The sequence below is a fragment of the Jaculus jaculus genome, chromosome 1 (genome assembly GCF_020740685.1).
Source record: "Jaculus jaculus isolate mJacJac1 chromosome 1, mJacJac1.mat.Y.cur, whole genome shotgun sequence".
In the NCBI taxonomy this organism is placed as follows: Eukaryota; Metazoa; Chordata; class Mammalia; order Rodentia; family Dipodidae; genus Jaculus; species Jaculus jaculus.
Genome location: NC_059102.1, coordinates 174,526,653 through 174,532,259, shown reverse-complemented (window position 1 = coordinate 174,532,259; position 5,607 = coordinate 174,526,653). Strand labels below are relative to the sequence as shown.

The window sequence follows — 5,607 nt, the reverse complement described above, 5'->3', positions numbered from 1 at the left end:
GGATGTTATAGTCAGGTTCCCCTTGCCAGAGCTCAGCTCATTCTTGCTGCTGTTTTCCACCTGCAGTGGCAAAAGTTGATGTCTAGCTTCTACTCTAGAACCATCTTTTCCTCCTGCCATCAATAAGCTTCCCCTTGAATAATTAAGCAAAAAATAAGCCACTTGTTTCCATCATCTGTTTTTGATAAGGTGTTCTATTATAGCACTGTGAAGGTAACTGCAACAGAAAATTGTTACTAGACAAGTGTGGTCATTGCTGGTAGAAAACAGGCTGTGTGGCTTTTGGTCTTTTAGAATTGATCAATGGGAGGACTAAGGAGTATTCTGAAACCTTTGAGTAAGAAACACCTTTCAGTGCTCTAAGGAGAGCCTGATTGACACTTCTGGTGAGAGTTGAAAGACTTAAATGCAGAGAGAACTATATACATGAGGCTTAGCTTAAGAGGAGGAAAGACAGCTCTTGTCTGGACTAGAACAGGAGCAGTCTGTGTGAGAGGCTGGCTGTGCTTTTCCTGTGTCCTGAGAACCTGAGTAGGGTAGAGTTTAGAAGAAATTGATTGGTGTGAGCAGAAGGATATGACATAGAAAGAAATAAAAATTTCAGTCTGGGGGCTGTAGCCCTCCTCAGCTGTAATTGTTAGAAATATTACCACCACTGAAAGTTGCCCGGGTGTTCTTCACTGGGGCAGTAGGTAAAGTGCTGACTTTTGAAGGTAAGAAGGCCTGGAGGGAGAAAGCTGTTTTCCTTCTATTCAGAGTCATCTTTATCACACATGAGTGAACAAATGTGGCAGCCTGGTTAATGATACTGGTTTGGAAAATATGACAAATGCAGGAAAGAGTGGGTCATTGGATTTGTAATTCTGCTATTTTGGAAATGGCCACTGGGTGATGTGAGGCAAGGTTGTCAGAGTTCATGCACGCAGACACAATGAAGACTCGCCATAGAGCCATGCGCTGCAGTGGCGATCCAGGGATTCTGGACAAGCCAGGGTTAGGGGATGGCGAACAAGGGGAGCTCCTGGCTTGATGTGGAATCTTAACCAGCTCCCACCACAGATGAAAATATAGGGTGCCACACCATGCACAACTCACCACCACTCCCCATCCCCTACACACACACACACACACACACACACACACAGAGCAATCAAGAAAATAGGTGCTGTGAGTGGCAGTGATTTAGGAAGCCCAGCTATAGAAGACCTTGCCTATGGGTAGTCAGGATGGTGTCCCTTTTGTTCCAACTCTTCTCTCTGAGGTCAGGTTGAGGGAAGGCTAGACTTTTCCCTGATGACTCAGGACAAAGCTTGAGTTGTGATTGGCAGAAGGGTAGCTGCACATTTACCACTTGTTATGGTGAACCTTTGGAGCTAATGATCTGAAACTTTTGATTGGTGGATCTAGAATCTGTAGATGGGCACAGAATGCTCCTCCTCTGGCTATATAAATAGGCTGGTTTTCATTCTTCTTAAGTCTGTACTAGAAATGTCTTCTGTGTACTCCTCTCAGGTTTGCCACATGAGGTTTTTATTTGTGGATAGATTAGGCTGAGCTGGTAACACTAGAAACACTTGAAGCATTTTGTGTCCAGTTTCAGGCACATAAATGTGGTAGTTTCAGTCAGGTATTCCCCATAAACTTATGAGTTCTGAATGCTAGGTCCCAGTTGGTGGCAATTTGAGAGTTGAAGCCTCCTGGAGGCAGTGAATTTTGGGGGTGGGGGTGGGCTTATGACTGTTATAGCCAGCTTCCCCCATAGTGTTTGCCACACTCTCCTCATGGTATTGTCCACCTGATGTTGGCCAAGAGGTGATGCCCACCCTCTGCTCATGCTATTGTTTCCCCCTGCCATCATGGAGCTTCCTCTCCAATGTGTAAGCTAAAATAAACCCTTTCCTCCCACAAGTGGTTCTTGGCCAGGGGTTTTCTGCCAGAAACATGAAGCTGACTGAAGTACAGCATGAGAGTTACTTCAGAAACTGTATTTCCCTCCCCAGCCTCCCAGGGTTGTAAGCTCTAGGCTCATCAGCAGCTGGAAGGCAGCCACACCTTTGCATAGATAGAATGGTCCGTCATAGAGACAGTGGAGACTGAGGCTGTCAATCATGTAAGACGCTGCATGGAACTGAGACAGCAGTCCCCCTCTCTGGTAGAGTTGCAGCGGGCCTGCTGACTAAGGCTCAGAAGGGGAGCATCCTGGTGCTAAGTTGGGACAAATGACTGGTGCTGTGGAACAAGAATACATCAAGGGCTGCAGGATCCTTCCAGGCACCCGGTAAGTCTTGGAAGCACTCTAGATATACATTTATAGCCTGTGATAGTCATCTTTACACCACTGTGACAAGTTAACTGACATCAGAAGTTTGTAAGACAGAAATACTTATTTAAGCTGTTTCAGCACTTTCAGCACATGGTTGTTGGGCTCTGTGTCTTTGAGGCTGTGGTGAGGCAGATCATCCCAACAGGAGACACACAGTGGAGTGCTGCTACTTATTTCCTCACAGCCAGGAAGCCAAGGAGAAAAAGGGGTTTTGCTCTCAACATACCTTTTGTGGGCAAACTCCCAGTGACCTCCAATAATCCCCACCTAATATACTTTTACCACCTCCAGACAGTGTTGACACTTGAAAACCAATGTACAACACATGAGCCTTTGGGGACTTTGCAGTTGCGAAGTATGAGAGAACCTGAGTTCATAGGTTCTAGCCTGATTACTAGGGTCCCTGGAACCAGTCCAATGCTTGGAGCCGATGTCTGCCTAGTGAGATAGATTGTCTGGAGCCAAGGACCACTAGGGCGAGGTAAGTAGTCAAAGAGGTCTTGAGACTTTTCCATGATAAGAACATAGCCTGAGGCTGTGGGATCCATTCAGGTGCTGTGGTGAGCTGGAGGCCCAGTATACATGAGAAGTAGAGCCTGCACCCAAGGGTTGACAAAACTCAAGTTCTACAGGGAAGAAAGACTCGGTTTTCTGACTTTCCTCCTTTTTCCCTACACTGATAGGGCACAATTTTCCATGCCTGAGGGCAGACAGGGGTGATATAGAATTAATAAAAAAAAAAAAAAACTGTTCTGGCCTGGAGAGATGGTCCAGTAGTTAAGGCACTTGACTGCAAAGTCTAAGAACTAATGTTCAATTCCCCAGTATCCACATAAAGTCAGTTGCACCAGGTGGCACATGTTTCTGGAGTTTGTTTGCAGCAACTAGAGACCCTAGCATGCTCATTCTCTCTTTCTTTCTCTGCCTTACTCTCTCTCAAATAAACTAGTTAAATGTTTGTTTTTTTTTTAAAGCCATTCTTACCTTTTGAAATACACATTCTGCTATGCCTGTGCTTTTTCCAGGATCTGTCAGTCTCCTAAGCCCTTGTAAAAGTCTGTTTATGGATGGATAGCTACTCAAGCTGATATGTGAAGGCATAGAAAATGAGTGGTAGAAATTTCCATTCTATCATTTTCCTGTTATAAATCTCTGTCATCTAATTTGAAACGTCTGATTGAAAAAAAAATCTGTCACCAACAGGGTCCAGGTGACTAAATAAACTAACATTAATTATCATGTAAATAGCACACTTATATAATATTGCATTATTTTATGATTGACATTTGTTAGTGGGTTAAAATGCAAAACAGATATTTTTTTAAACATTTCTTTATTGTTGTAAGCAGGTGCCTTTAATCACTGAGCCATCTCCCCAGCACACTTTTTTTTTTCCCAAGGTAGGGTCTTGCTCTAGCCCAAGCTGACTTGCAATTCCCTATGTAGTCTCAGGCTGGCCTCGAACTCAGCAATCCTCCTACATCTGCCTCCCAAGTGCTGGGATTAAAGCCGTGCACTACCATGCCTGGCTACCAGTCTTTATTTTTGAATTGCAGTGGAGGCCACATAAAGAAATGGTTGCTACTATCCTCTATCTCTGACAGAATTATCATTCAAAATATGCTTTTGAAACCAGGCTATAATTGCAAAACTACACAGGCTTTCTAACTTGCATTAATATCAAGCCTAAAAGTAATGTCTATTACATACAGGATCATTAAGGATGAGTAAGTTTTGGATTTGTGAAAGAAAAGGGGTTTGTAGAGTAACTGAAGTAGATGCACAGTTGCAGAGAGTTGAAGTAATACAAGACAGTGACTGGGGTCCTTTCCTTTTAAGGCTTAATCCTTGGGAGATACCCTCACCCTCCTTGTACCATATTCTTGAGCAGTGGCATCATTTCCCTTTAAGCAGTTTGCTTTGGCACCACACTTTCCTCATGGCATTCTTCATGTCTGTGTTTCTCAGTGTGTAGATGATGGGGTTGAACAGTGGGGCAATCGTGGTATAAAAGAGAGCAAACACCTTGTCATTTCTGACAGAGTCACCCATGGGGACGTAGGTGAGGATGAGGGGGAAGAAAAACATGAACACAACAGTCACATGTGACCCGCAGGTGGAAAAGGCTTTGTGGTGATCCTCCGATGAGTGGGTCCTCAAAGTGGTCAGGATGATGATGTAAGAAATTACTAAGGCCACAAAGGTGAGAATGGACAGCACCCCTGTGGTGGTAATGATAATAATAACCAAGAGTCGTGTGTCAGCACAGGCCAGCTTCAGCAAGGGAAATATGTCACAGAAGTAGTGGTCTATCTGATTGGGGCCACAGAAGGGAAGCTTGACAATAATTAATACATGGGAGAGTGAGTGGAAAAAAGCACCGGTAACTGAGGCAATCAGAAGGAAGTAACAGACCTGTCTGCTCATGGGGACTGGATAGCGGAGGGGTCTGCAGATGGCTATGTAGTGATCGTAAGCCATGACCACCAAGATAAATATCTCAGTGGCACCAAAGAAATGGGCGTAAAACATCTGGGCCATGCAGCCACTGTAGGAGATGGCATTCCACTGCACTAGTAAACCTAGGATCAGTTTTGGGGCCACTGTGGAAGTGAAGCATGACATCCATGAAGGACAAGTAGCTAAGGAAGAAATACATGGGCTGCTCCCAAAGGTGGCTGGCCTTGATGGTGAGAAGAATGATCAGGTTGCCTGAGAGAATTGCCAGGTAGCAAAGCAAGAACAACACAGAGCGTGGGACTTTCACATCCTCATTGCCGAAAAGCCCAAGGAGGAGGAATTCTGTAAAGTTTGCGTGTTCCACGGCTTCCATGTGCCCAGGCTGTCAGAGGGAGAATTAGCTTGTCACAAACACTGGCACATTTTCACAGTCATTTGTTTATCCAGTAAGTACATATTGGTGGTTTGAGATGATTCAGTCATGAACCTGGTACTGCAGAGCATCAGTGAGTAAGATACACAAAAATACTTCCAAGTGGGCTGGTTCCTTCATTCATGCAGACTCATAGTAAGTGGTTTTGCAAACAGTCTAGTCACTGAAATGAAGAATTCAAAATCTTACACAGTGTGAACAAGAATAAGGTGAGTAAAAATTTAACATCTTTTCAGATCAATTTTGAGATGCAATTTCACCATAGGAGTTCAAGAGTAATTTCTTCACATCACAAGTGTAGATGTTTACAGCCATGGCTTCATGTTCTCTTCAAAGACAAGACAGCTACTACCAACCTCAGCCCTTCACAATGGTAAAAAATGCTGTTCCC

The 5,607-nt window shown here is 44.2% G+C and overlaps 1 pseudogene; it reads right to left on the bottom strand.

Moving 5' to 3' along the window:
- Positions 1-4,219: 4,219 nt before the first annotated feature.
- Positions 4,220-5,156, bottom strand: LOC101603138 (annotated as a pseudogene).
- Positions 5,157-5,607: the final 451 nt, after the last annotated feature.